Source organism: Periophthalmus magnuspinnatus, chromosome 1, assembly GCF_009829125.3.
Source record: "Periophthalmus magnuspinnatus isolate fPerMag1 chromosome 1, fPerMag1.2.pri, whole genome shotgun sequence".
Taxonomy (NCBI): Eukaryota; Metazoa; Chordata; class Actinopteri; order Gobiiformes; family Gobiidae; genus Periophthalmus; species Periophthalmus magnuspinnatus.
The window spans coordinates 33,019,787-33,034,868 of record NC_047126.1 but is presented as its reverse complement, the minus strand read 5'-3'; the positions used below and the strand labels follow the sequence as shown (position 1 = coordinate 33,034,868).

The 15,082-nt window shown below is 42.9% G+C and overlaps 1 protein-coding gene across 1 annotated transcript in view; it reads right to left on the bottom strand.

The window, feature by feature from the left end:
• Positions 1-15,082, bottom strand: part of LOC117373264 (protein CutA homolog) — a 109,153-nt gene that overhangs the window by 66,787 nt on the left and 27,284 nt on the right. The gene's annotated exons all lie outside the window — the stretch shown is intronic.

Below are 15,082 nucleotides of genomic sequence, written 5' to 3'. Positions count from 1 at the left end.
ACATTTAAAGTGACTATGACAGACATGGGCAAACTACACTGCCCGTCGGGCTTATTAATCTGGTCTGTCGAACGCAATCAAATTATATTAAAATTGGGAAGGATAAATCTTGTACAATTTACCTTTCCCCTGTAATGCCAACGTTTCCCCAAAAGATGTCACACTTCAGCTACATCACCCTTGTTTGCGTGTTACTCTCTTATTGTCTTATCAGCCCTTCTGCAAAAAATTGCTGAGCATCGAGTGTTAAATACAGAGTGGACAACAATATTTTTCATTGAAGTCCAATCAAAGGCTGTATGCCAAATATGCCATGACACTGTTGCAGTTTTCAAAGAGTACAGTATCAGCCGTCACTTTGCGACGAAGCATGCCAACTGTGCTAGCAAGCAGTCAACGCAGTAATGAGTGGCTATGGCTCAGAGGTTGGCAGCCAATTTACAGATTTAATTCATGCATTTGGATAACAATTTGTACAATGAGCCTTGCATATTCAGGCTTTGCTACATGTTACAGACCAAATCTCTAATGTAATATATATATATATAAGTTTATCCTGGTCCAGCCCCTCTATCAAGTTTTAGAACAGACTTGCTTCCTGAGACAAAATTGTGGCTGATGGGCTCTTTGGTTGCTATGATACTGGTGGTTAGAATTGCAAAAGTGAACTCAGCTCTAAATTGGCCCCTACAACTGCTCTAGCCTTGTAATGTAGCTAGTCCATTACCATCATGGAGGCTAGCAGAAAGGAAGGACATACACAAGCGTTTAAAATGTTTTATTGATAAATGTGTATCACTGAATTGATTGTAATTGTGCAAATTTTAACTTACCCATGTTGTCTGCCTTAGGTGTTTCGGCCAAATGAGTCCCCTTCTTCTTCTTCTAATAGTGTTTTATGGCGGTTGGCACGCAACTAGAAATGGTGAATTACCGTCACCATCCGGTATGGAGTGTGGGCCGGGACGACCCCAATAGCCTTTCTATACCCTCTTTATCAGTTTTGTGGAGATAAGATACTTTGTTATTGCTCTGAGTACACAATCTTGTTTAAATCCTTGTAAAATGTATTTTAATTTGCAGCGAACACTATTCTGATGAAGTATCTTTTAATTCTGATGAAGTATCTTTTAAAATTCTATGTTGCAACTGATATTTTGAACAATATATGATTACATGTTCAACAGTTTCCTGACAGCTACAATAATCACACTCCCCCGTTTCATGCTTTCCTATCATTTTAAGTGTGCTATTTAGTCTTGTGTGACCCAGCCTCAGTCTTGCCAACACATCCTCCTCCTCCCGGTTCTTGCAACCCCATTCCGCTGTTTTACCCTCAACCCTTCCCTGTAGATTGTAATAAAACCGGCCCTTAGGGCATGAATCCCATTTACTCTGCCATTGTTTTCTTACCCTATCTTTAATGATTGTCTTAATTTCTGATTTACTATATTTTACTGGGAAATCTACCTCCTCCTTTGCAGCTCCTCCTTTTGCCCACTTATCTGCCAGCTCATTCCCTTCCACCCCTATATGTGCTGGAACCCACATGAAAATGACATATTTCTTTTGTCTGTTTATTCTTTCCAGTATTGCCCTACTTCCAGTAGTGCCCTACTTCCCAAATTATGTCTTGTCTCGTCTCTGACTTGAATGTTTTAACACTTGTCACTGCACTGCTTGAGTCTGAAGCGATCACATTCTGCTTTGGCCCATTCTCCTCCACCCAAGTCAATGCCAAGAGTATTGCCAGCAACTCTCCTGTATAAACAGCCACATTGTCACTTGTCCTCTTTTTAACTGCAACACCTATATCTGGAATAACATATGCTATGCCCACCTTCCCATTCGCTAGCTTTGAAGCATCAGTATACATTATTAAATGTTCAGAGTACTTTCCACAGATATACTCATCAACTCCCGCACTACTGCATTTCCTCCCCAGGAGTCCTAAATCTACTACAGGTTCCTTAAGCAACCACGGAGGCACCCCAGCGATCGGGACTGTAGGACTTAATTCCAAATGGGCTATTCCTGCCCCTTGCGCCAAAGCTGGTGAAGTTTGCCTTTTCTTTTTCCTGACATGGTTTTAACACGCTCAGTCCTGGATGACTTTCACTATGTCCTTATGTGTAGACTAGTCCAATAAACTAGAACCAGTTGGTCCCTTCTACAGCTTAGTGGCATTTCCCCCATTTCCACCTGTAGTGCATCTACCGGAGTTGTCCTCATCGCCCCACAACAAATTCTTAACGCCTGATTCTGGATTATTTCTAGTTTTTTAAGACTACTCTTTGAGGCAGAATTATACAAGATACACCCGTAATCCACCACCGACCTGATCATAGCTATGTATATTGTCTTTAAACATGTCCGGCTGGCTCCCCACTCCCGTCCTCTCAAGCATCTCATAATGTTAATTACCTTTTTACATTTTTCCACTGTTTTATTAATATGCAATCCCCATGTTAACCTATTATCAAACCACATACCCAAATACTTAAACTCTGTTACTCTCTCCAAATCTACTCCATACAGCTTGACAGTATTCTGATCCACTTTCTTCCTGGTAAAAAACATGACCTTTGTTTTATTTACAGAAAATCTAAAACCCCACTTTACAGTCCATGCTTCTTCTTTCTGTATAGCTTTCTCACATTGAAGTCCATATTTCTACCTCTCTTCCATATCACTCCATCATCTGCATAGAGGGACACCCCCACTGAACCTTCTACATTACAAAATATTTCATTAATCATTACAGAGAACAATACTGGACTCACAATACTTCCTTGTGGAGTACCATTATCCACTTCATATTTAGAGCTAAAATCTTTTCCCACCCACACTAAAATATTTCTACCTGTTAAAAAGTTTCGAACCCACTTTAACATAACCTCGTATTCCCATCTGATGGAGCCATCCATCCATCCATCCATTTTCTTCCGCTTATCCGGAGCCGGGTCGCGGGGGCAGCAGTCTAAGCAGGGACTCCCAGACTTCCCTCACCCCGGACACGTCCTCCAGCTCCTCCGGTGGGACCCCAAGGCATTCCCAGGCCAGCCAAGAGACATAGTCCCTCCAGCGTGTTCTGGGTCTTCCCCGGGGCCTCCTCCCGGTGGGACATGCCCAGAACACCTCCCTAGGGAGGCGTCCAGGAGGCATCCTGAGCAGATGCCCGAGCCACCTCAGCTGGTTCCTCTCAACGTGTAGGAGCAGCGGCTCTACTCCGAGCTCCTCCCGTGTGACCGAGCTCCTCACCCTATCCCTAAGGGTGCGCCCGGCCACTCTGCGGAGGAAGCCCATTTCAGCCGCTTGTATCCGCGATCTTGTCCTTTCGGTCATTACCCAGAGCTCATGACCATAGGTGAGGGTAGGAACGTAGATTGACCGGTAAATCGAGAGCTTCGCCTTCCGGCTCAGCTCCTTCTTTACCACAACGGACCGATAAAGCGACCGCATCACTGCAGACGCTGCACCGATCCGCCTGTCAATCTCCCGCTCCATCCTTCCCTCACTCGTGAACAAGACCCCGAGATACTTGAACTCCTCCACTTGGGGCCTGATGGAGCCGTATGATTAAACCCTCCCTCCACATCATATCATATGCCTTTTCCACGTCAAAGAAAACTGAGACAACACCTTCTTTATTTGCTTGGGCTCTCCTAACTTCATGCTCTAAAATAACTGCCGGATCTATTGTGCTCCTGCCTTTTCTAAAACCATATTGATGGTTTTTAAGTAGATCATTTTTTTTCCAGAAAGTAGCATAATCTCTCATTAACCATTTTCTCCATCAATTTCCCCAAATGAGAAGTCAGGGCTATAGGTCTGTAGCTTTCTGCTAGGCTGGGATCTTTTCCTGGTTTGCAAATGGGAACTACTACAGCCTCCTTCCACCGCTCAGGTAAACTACTCTCCCCCCACACTCTATTGTACAACACTAGGAGCTTGAACTTCCTTTTTGTACAAAGGTTCTTCAGCATACAGTAAGAGATTTCATCTTTTCCAGGTGATGTCTTTCCACACTTACTTAAAGCAGCATTTAACTCTGTCATTATGAACTCCACATTTATCACACATTCATACTCACTCACATCTTCTAACCTTTCAATATTTTTCCCCATTGTCTTTCTCCTTGCTCTCCTTTCATCTATACTCAGATTTTCATTACTGTGAACCTTCACAAAATGTTTTGCCAATAGCTCCGCTTTACTTTTATTATCTAAAATTACTCGCTCCTCATTCTTCAACACAGGATAACTAATTTTTTTATTATTACCAGACATTCTTTTAATCGTACCCCACACTTGGCTTATAGATGTTTGCCTACCTAATGTGTCACAATACCCTCTCCAGTATGTTTTCTTTGCTCCCTTAACCACTTTCCTGGCAATAGCCATTCTCCTCTTATATTCAATGTAATTTTGGTAACAATGATTTCGTTCTAAATCTTTGTATGCCTTATTCCTCTCTCGAACAGCTTTAGTACACTCCTCTGACCACCAAGGGACAATCTTTCTCTTTTGCTTACCTTCCTTCTTCCTTATTGTCTGTTTTGTTGCACTCAAGATTGCCCTGCACAAAGAAAAATTCAAGTCATCCACATTAACATTTTCATTTATCTTCTCCATTTCATTTTCACAAATAATTCTGAATTTACCCCATTCTACCTCTTTAAAACACCACCTACTCATTCCACTCGTGTCACCCTTCTCCAACCTGACACCTACCTCTGTTATAATTGGATAGTGATCACTACCTACAGTAGATTCTTTATCGACTTTCCACGAGCAAGTCCCTGCAATGGTTTCAGAAACTAGTGTTAAGTCTACCGCTGATTGTGTCCCATTTCTTGCATCAAACCTGGTCCCACTTCCATCATTCAAACACACAAGCCCCTTCAAATCCATCAAGTCTTCCACCACTAACCCATTCTCATCATTATGCCCACTCCACAATGTACTGTGCGAGTTAAAATCACCACAACATATAGCCTTACCCTCAAGATAAACTGTAAATTCTTCTAGCCCCTCCATTGATAACCGCTTACATGGATTATAAAAATTTACTATATTAACCTTACCTTCTTTACCCCAAACCTCTATCACAATACACTCCAGGACCTTTCCATTACTTAATACCCTATACTGAGTCCCATCCCTAACAAATATTGCACACCCACCCCCATTCCCCCCTTGCCTATCCCTTCGAACACATTCATATCCTGTAATACTAAAATCCAATGTAGGCTTAAGCCATGTCTCTTGTACAAAAATTATATCAGGCTTCACCTTACTATATTGCACATACCCCTTAAATTCCTGTCCATTTGCTATAATGCTTCTAGCATTCCACTGAAGTACAATCAGGTCTTCTCACCTGCTCCTCCCACCTTTCTGTCCTCCTCCAACATCTTGTACACTTGCTCCCACATCACTCATTTTACACCCAAATACTTCTCTGCCCCCTTTACCACAATCTTGATTTTATCTGCCCTATGCTTGGCTTATTCAGAGCAATTAATCACATATGCTAAAAATACTAACAAGTCATCCATAACCAGGCCTGGACTTATTTCTTCTCTGCATGGAGCAGCAGCCACTCCTCCACTTCGTCTCTGCACTTGGACCTTTTTTACAGCTTCCGCATAAGTGATATTCTCTGCTTGTTTGACCTTTTCCACCTCCACTGCCTTCTTCCTGACCTCACACCCACCAAACGTCGCAGTATGCTGCCCCCCACAATTGCAACACTTAACTTGGGCATTCTCACTACACTCCTCAATCCTGTGTTCCCCTCCACACTTTGGGCACCTCTGCTTCCCTCTACACACCGCAGCTATATGCCCATACAGTTGGCATTTGTAGCACCGGAGCGGAGGCGGGACAAACTCTCTAACCGGGAAACTCAGACAACCCACTCTTTCACTCTTTAAGGAAGCACCACATCACGAAATTCCAAAAGTACCGACAAGCTCTGAACTCTTTGACCATCACTCCATCTCATCAATCTTTTAATAGAACTCACCCCTTCACCCAGACTGTTTTTGATTTTATCCAAATCCTCATCCAAAGGAATCCCTGAAATCACCCCACGTGCCCCTTTCCTTTCACCCACAATCTTACACTCACTCACTACCATTTTTCCGATACTCCCAACCTTCATTGCAATGTTTTTCTGCTCCTCTGACTTGCACACAATCAACAAACTACTATCTCGCAAAACCACATCCCCAAGTTTCTTTTTTATCTCCCTAGACAAAGCAAGAACTCCGACTTTTCCAACCTCTCCTTCATTTTTAAACTTAATAATGGCCTTAGGATTATGTTGCTCCCTCACTGCTCTTTTCTGAACCCCAGATCCCCCTTCATCTGGACTCACATCTTCCAAAGACATTCTCCGTTTACTACTCTGGCTGCTCCTATTCCCAGCCTTTCCCCTCCCCCATCCTCCTGCTCTACCTGAGTGTATAAAGTCGTCAAAGTCCCCGTCATCATCATCGTCCTCTTGGGACGACATCCCGACCCAGTCACAAACCGGATTATGCCGAACCGCCAAAATTGCAGTGCAAACTTAAACAGATAAGCATGTTTTTCGTTCGAATTCCCTTCCCCAACGCGCCGCTGAAAATTCAAACCTTCACCGGGACCAAAAATCAATCTCCAAATGAGTCCCCGGGGAGCCGAAGCACCTTAAGAAGGTTCCGGGGCAGACCACTGGGGGTTAACAAGGAGGGGTGCTGTATATTTTAGCTTTGTGGGGGAACGTGATTAGTTTCCACTATTAAAACAATTGAAGTAAAACGGAGCTCTATTTTAATTAACAACTTAATTGAATAAATTCTTACATTGGTTGATTGGAGCTGAATTTTAACAAGAGAACTGGATTTGAGAAAGAATTACCTGTTATACCGAATGGGCTCACCCAATTAGGGAGAGGCTCTATAAAAGGAACAATCTCAGTGGCTACCTGAGAGGGTGCTGCATGTGTAACAGGTACTGCATGTGTAACAGATACTGCATGTGTAACAGGTACTGCATGTGTAACAGGTACTGCATGTGTAACAGGTACTGCAAAAAACTTTTTTCTTGTTTCTTTGTAAAGTTTATGGTGAAAAATAAACGCACTTGGGTCTGCACTAGACTAATTGTCTCAGCTCTGCTCTGTTCCTCTTTTAACCGCTAAAGTTGCTATCTGGGCGATTACAATTGATGTCAGAAGCTGGGGCCCATGCAACAGAGTAACTGAGGATGAGTACAAGAAGAAAAGTGCAGATCGACCAACATGAGGAGCCTGACGAGGGGACAAGTGCACCTGCCGACCAAGAGGCTGGAGCAGCTTGCAATCCTGGGGACAAGCTGGAGGAGTTGACGGTGCTGGTAAAGTCACTCGCACAGTCCCAGGCAGTCAGAGATCAGCGTTTAGAAAAGGAAGCAGTACAACAAGAAACAAAATGGAAAAACATGCAGCGCCAGATGAAACAAATGCAGTCTTTGGTGACTCGTGTCATCCAAAGACAAGATCAAGAGCAAGAAATGGCTCCCCCTACAGGTCAGAATGAAAACTATGAAGATGAAAGCTATGGTCAATGTGAACACAATAGATTTTTTAGAGAGATGGTAATCCACAGAGAGCCAAAGCTGCTACCACTCTCACCTGAGGATGATATTGAACATTTTCTTACCACTTTTGAGAGAATGGCTCAAGTTTGCAGATGGCAAAGAGATGAGTGGGCACTCCGCCTCGTGCCTCTACTCACAGGCAAAGCTCGCAGTGCGTATGTTCAGATGGACTTTGCGGAGGCTGAAGATTATGAAAAGGTTAAAGCAGCAATATTAACAAAATATGAAATAACTTCAGAGACTTCGGTCCATAGAGATCTTGCAAGATGAAACCCCGAAGGAGCTAGACGTATGACTGAAGGACATGTTCTCTAAATGGGTCAAACCTGAAAAATCTACAATAAAGGAGATATCAGAGACTTTGATTTTGGAGTAGTTCCTGAGAATGGTTCACGCGGAGCTTGCAGTGTGGATCCGTGAACATGACCCCAAGACGGCAGAAAAAGCAGCAGAGCTGGCAGAGGTCTTCCTAGCTGCAAGGAAAGGACTCAACCACACCACTTATGGACGGAGCTCCTTCCAGGTCCAAAGAGGTCGGGACTGAGAACATGGACACAGAGACCGAGCCCAAAGTAAGCACAATGGGGGTGAACGGGGTTTTGGTCATAATATGGCTCTGTCTAAACAAAGGCAAATTATACCTAGCCATGTTCAAAAATCAAATCTTGGTAACAGTTCCCATAGGTCCAGCAAAGAAGTCAGATGCTACTTGTGTAATGGGCTAGGCCACACCCAGTATTCCTGTCCTTTAGCTAATAAGTCTAAGCCATCCCTTTACTGTGCAGTGCCCAGACCTGTGCGGCCAAGTCATTTTGCAACCCAGAGAGCTTGTACCGCACCAATCCTGATAAATGGCCACCGTACTACAGCACTATTGGATACGGGTGGGTTTCAGTCTATGGTTTTGTCAAGTTTGGTGTCAAGGGAAAAATGGAGTGAGGACGAGACTACCATTAGCTGTATTCATGGAGATGAGCACCAGTATCCAATAGCAGAGGTGTACTTGACAGTGGGAGGTCAAACTTTTCTAATGCCAGTAGCTTTGGCCCCAAATTTTCCTTTTGATGTGATTCTGGGTAATGATGTTCCAATTTTGTTAGATTTGATGCAGGAGTCAGAAAACTTGCCGGAGAACCTGAATATACCCAAATACTTACCTGTAAATCCTAATCTACTTGAAGATATACCTGCAAATCCATCTGTAAACTTACCTGAAAAAGCAGCACCACATAGGCCTTATAATATGGTTATTACAAGAGCTCAGCACGCAAAAGAGTCTTTGAAAGAGTTACCATTTTGGGGGGAGGACCTTGAACCTGTAAGGGAAAAACCAGTCAAATCAAAGGCACAGAAAAGACAGGAAAAGTTTATAGGTACAGCTTGCAAACAGACAGGAAAAACAATCAAACCTTCTCTCCAAATTGAGTTTGACCTCCCATCAGATGTAGCCAGACTCCAAAAAGATGATGCAACCCTAAAACCCTGGTTCCAAAAAGTTACAGAAGTGGAAGGGGTGAAACAGGGCAGTCCAGGATGTTTAGAGGAGGCAACATACATCATTAAAGCGGGCATTCTGTACCAAGCAAGGGCACTGTTGAAGCCTTGGCATTACCCAAATCCTTTAGAGCCAAAGTAATGGAGCTCGGTCATTCGGTGCCATGGGTGGGACACATGGCATTCCAAAAAACTTTGTGCAGAATTTCAAGCAGATTTGTTTGGCCGGGCATGTACAATGACATCTCAAAATTCTGTAATGCATGTGAAATATGTCAACTTACCTCGTCTCGCAAAGCCCCTCGTGCTATGTTGCAGCCTCTACCTATTATCGAAACTCCACTTGACAGAATAGGAATGGACATAGTTGGGCCATTAGAACGCAGCAGTTCAGGAAACAAATATATTTTATTTCTCTGTGATTATGCAACTTGGTATCCTGAGGCATTTCCTTCGAAAACAATCAAAGCCAGAAATGTTGTTAACTGTTTATTACAGCTGTTTTCCAGAGTGGGAATACCAAAAGAAATTTTGACAGACTGTGGGACAAACTTTATGTCTAGGTTATTACAGCAGGTTTACAAGCTCCTAGGTATTAAGGGTATTAGGACCACCCCATACCACCCCCAGATGGACGGGCTAGTTGAGCGGTACAATCAGACTTTGAAAAATATGCTGCGTAAGTTTGTCTCACACAGGAGTAGACTGGGACCAGTGGTTGCCATACCTGCTATTCGCATACCGTGAAGTGCCACAGGCCTCAACGGGGTTCTCGCCCTTCGAGTTGCTCTACGGACGCCAAGTAAGGGGGCCTCTCGACCTCCTCAAAGACTATTGGGAGAATCCAACCCCCTCAGAGGAGAATGTGGTGGCCTATGTGGTAAACATGAGGCAACGTCTAGAGGAAATGTCTGCTCTGGCAAAAGAGACTTTAAGGACCGCTCAACAAAATCAAAAGACTTGGTATGATCGCAAGGCTAGGGAAAGAAGCTTTGAACCTGGCCAGAAAGTGCTTCTTCTCCTCCCCACCTCATTTCCAAATGGCATGGTCCATATGAAGGTCACATATGAACTTTATATGCCTGACAGAACCAAAAAACATCAAACGTTTCAAGTGAACTTGTTAAAAGAATTTCAGTCCCACCAGGAATCTGTTCATCAGCTGCTGATCCGTGCTGTTGAGGACGAGGAAAGGCCAGAGAAGTTCATGCCTGGAAGCCAGGGTGAGTCGCTAGTCGTAGACACGTCACATCTGTCTATCTCCCAGCAGGAGCAACTGGTTCCTCTCATTGACCCAGAGCTGTTCAGAAACTCACCTGGTTACACAGACCTGGTCCAGCACAACATCCGGCTGAAAAAAGAGGCTCCTCCATGTCAGAAGAGCTACAGAATACCTGAGCGGTTGGTGCAAGCTTTGAAAAAAGAAATCAAATTGATGTTGGAACTAGGCATAATTGAAATCTCAAACAGTGAATGGTGCAGTCCAGTGGTTCTAGTGCCCAAAAAGGATGACTCGCTGAGATTTTGCATAGACTTTTGTTATCTGAATTCTGTTTCATTGTGTGACCCTTATCCAATGCCTAGGATTGATGAGCTGGAGCGAGTGGGGCAGGCAGAGTACATCACCACCCTGGACCTGAGCAAAGGCTATTGGCAAGTGGCACTGGCTCCAGAGGTCCGAGAGCTGACAGCCTTTAAAACTCCTTTTGGTATGTACCAATTCAGAGTTATGCCATTTGGACTCCAGGGGGCACCAGCCACCTTTCAAAGACTAATGGACTATGTTCTGAGAGATGTTTCAGAATTTGCAGTGGCATATTTGGACGACATTGTAATCTACAGCCAAACCTGGGAAGAACACATGGCTCACCTAAAACAAGTCCTCCAGTGCATAAAGTCTGCTGGCCTAACTATTAATTCTCAGAAATGCTGTCTGGCTCAGAGAGAGGTGGAGTACCTGGGCTTTGTCATTGGACATGGCAAACTCAGGCCCCAGGTGGGAAAAATGGAGGCTATTCATTCTTTCCCCATTCCAACCACAAAGAAGAAAGTGAAGAGCTTCCTAGGTGATAGGTTCACCTTTTTAACCTATATTACAGTTCAAAAGAGAAGAGAAGACAAGAGAGATTATTTTGTCTCAATATTGAGGAGAAAGAGCGGGGAGGCAAAACCTTCAGTTTACAACCTCACTCCTTTCTGAAGTTTCCACCGTCTTTCTCCTCCTTTTATTTAGTTAGGGACCCTAGTTACAAATGCGTTCTCAAGGGATGGGGGACATAGTTTACATACTTTGCAAGCAGTTAAAACTGACGTCATAAAATGACGTCTACCATTTGCACAAAAGGTTTGTCATAGTCAGGAAGTGCTAACACAGCACTAGAAACTAAGGCCTGTTTTACTTCTGTAAATGCTTTTTCACTCTCCTCTGTCCATTGTAGTTTGTCCTGCATATTTATTGTCACATCATACATCATTTTACTCAATGGATGGGTGATTTCAGCATAATTAGCTATCCACTGTCTACAGTAATTAGTTAATCCTAGAAATGACATCATTTGTTTCTTTGTTTGAGGTTTTGGTGCTTTAAGTATAGTCTCTTTACATCCTGCTATTATTGTACGGCCTCCAGCACTCAAACTATGTCCTAAATACTTCACTGTATTTTTGCAAAGTTGAAGCTTATTTTTACTCACTTTATGGCCATTTTCTGCTAGGAATTTTAGTAGAGCAATTGAATCAATTTCACATGATTTTCTATCTGGGGAAGCCAAAAGTATGTCATCCACATACAGAAGTACTTGGCTTCCTTTAGGTGGGTTAAATTTTGCTAGGTTAGCCGACATAGCCTGTGAGTATATTGTCCCTCAAAAGTAAATGCAAACCAGAATTGACTATCTTTATCTATAGGCACCGAGAAGAAAGCATTACTAATGTCTACAACTGTAAATACCTCAGCATCTGATCTGAGTGAATTTAATAGTGTGTGTGGATCTGGCACACACGGTGCTCACTGAATTACTGCATTATTTACAGCTTGTAGGTCCTGTACCATTCTCCACCCTGTAGATGGTGCTTGTTTTTTCACAGGAAATATTGGACTATTACAAGGTGAATCATCACACTCCACTATTACCCCTGCTTGTTTTAAGCTTTCTATTTCTGGTCTAATCCCCTCTATAGCATCAGGTTTTAATTTATACTGTTTCACACAAGGTCTGTATTCAGATTTGGGTCTAATTGTTACCCATATTACCCCTTTAATCAGCTATATAGCTGTTGACCTTTTGCCTCACTTCTAGTTTGTGTAGTTTTCATCTGGTGTACTAGCTCTGTTGCCTCTTGATACGGGTGATACGGGGGCGGGGGCACTTGTTGCTCCCCTCCCGCTACTGCTCCCTCTATCTCAGCTTGAGCCTGCTGTACTGATGTTTCTGGCTGAGCCGCTATTACAGTGGTGAAATCATCTTCCTCCTTTGTATTAAGCATAATTTGTTGCTTACGTTTTACCTCTGTCTGGCCTTTTTCTCTGGCTTGTGCCAGTTCCAACCATCTTTCCCAATGATAGTACAGTATAGTATAGTATAGTATAGTATAGTATAGTATAGTATAGTATAGTATAGTATAGTATAGTATAGTATAGTATAGATAGTTTACACATATCATATTCTTCATTTTTGCATTTTTCCTGTATTTTATTTTGTATTTTATTTAGTATTTTATTTAGTATTTTATTTTGGATTTTATTTTGGAGCTCCATTATTTTAGAAGATTTTAACTCGCCTTCAAATTTATTTGAACTGTATTTTGTTACCCACAAATCTAACTGTGTACATTTTTCAGGATATTTTGCGTGCACGGCTTTCTAGTCTTTTACTTTTGGTGTCAATTTTGTAGTTCTATTTCCCATTTTTATTTCCTCAAATTTAGTCCAGCTTTTAACTCCTAGGGAGGTCTCTATCGCTGGAATACAACAACAACAGGTTGGTACGAGTGATTAGTGTGGTATCTCTCACTTTAGCCTCAGCAGGCGGAGAGATCTTGCCTCTGCATCCACAGAAATACACCGTATTTCCCCAACCTTTTTGGTATGAGATTCGTCACCTAGTGGTTCAGAATCTCCACTCACACGTCTCTCTCTCTCACACACCCTTGCTTTTTATTCCACGGTTTTGTACCAGCCAGTAAAATGTCACTATTTTACCCGGTAACGGGACTCCGCATCCGTCCCTCTTATCACGGTTTTGTACCAGCCAGTAAAATATCACTATTTTACCCGGTAACGGGACTCCGTATCCGTCCCTAGTACTACTACTACTATTAGTATTAGTAGGTTTTAGTACCTAATTGGAGCCTAGGATAATTAGGGTTTCTCTACGCGCATGACCCCCAGTCATACCGTTTTTTAAAGCAAGACTTACTCACTCGTCTCGTCTCTCTCCCTCGGTATCCCGTCAACCTTTAGACTCCAAAAGATATCGAAGAGACCAGTCCTGGAAAAGGTCTCAAATGCTGTGGCCACAGTCTCTCCTGGGTCTCCGACATCCGCTGGAGTCCTCCGGTATATTGGGATCCGGCTCGAAGGACCAAGTTGATAGGTTCACCTTTTTAACTTATATTACAGTTCAAAAGAGAAGAGAAGACAAGAGAGATTATTTTGTCTCAATATTGAGGAGAAAGAGCGGGGAGGCAAAACCTTCAGTTTACAACCTCACTCCTTTCTGAAGTTTCCACCGTCTTTCTCCTCCTTTTATTTAGTTAGGGACCCTAGTTACAAATGCGTTCTCAAGGGATGGGGGACATAGTTTACATACTTTGCAAGCAGAATAAAAACATATGACGAGATTCACAGAGAAATACATTTTGTTTTCGCATCTCCAAAGGTCATTCCCAAGATGTTTCTGTTTCACACATTCAGAGTGACCTTCTTCCCGTGGGATCCTGCAACTTTCAAAAGATAACTTCTGCAAGACTCAAGAACAAACATTAGTGCAGATGACATAGTTTACATAGTTGAAATGAATATAATGATTATAGTAACTACAGTTACAGTACAGTACCTACAGTACCTTTAAAATGAACAGTGAGATAACATCATATAACTTGAATATATATTTTGAATCCATCACTAGGGCTTATTGGCTGGCACAGGAAATTCATTCCACACTTTGCAGATCGCTCCGCAGTGCTTAATGACCTCACCAAAGCATCAGCACCGAGTAAAGTGATATGGACTGACCAATGTGACCTCGCTTTCAGGGACCTAAAGGAGGCCTTGGACAACCATACCATTCTACAAACCTCAGACTTCAACAAACCATTCCTTTTACAAACTGATGCATCTGGAGTGGGCTTAGGTTGAGTTTTATTGCAGGAGGTGGATGGAGAGACAATGCCAGTTGACTTTTTGAGCAGAAAGCTACAGGATAGAGAGACCAGGTATTCTACTGTTGAAAAGGAGTGCTTGGCCATGAAGTGGGTGATCGAGTCCCTAAGATACTACCTGTTGGGACGCCATTTCAGCCTAGAAACTGATCATCATGCTCTACAGTGGCTCCATAAAATGAAGGACTCAAATACAAGAATTGCAGGCTGGTACCTGGCCCTACAGCCTTTCAACTTCACAGTCCACTGCAAGCCTGGCAAGGCCAATGTAGTTGCTGACTCTCTCTCCAGGTTATATGAAGACTAAAAATATTGTACCCTTAAAAGAGGGGGGAGGAAATGTAATGTAGCTAGTCCATTACCATCATGGATGCTAGCAGAAAGGAAGGACATACACAAGCGTTTAAAATGTTTTATTGATAAATGTGTATCACTGAATTGATTGTAATTCTGCAAATTTTAACTTACCCATGTTGTCTGCCTTAGGTGTTTCGGCCAAATGAGTCCCTGGGGAGGTGAAGCACCTTAAGAAGGTTCCGGGGCAGACCACTACATGAGAGGGTGCTGTATTTGTAACAGGT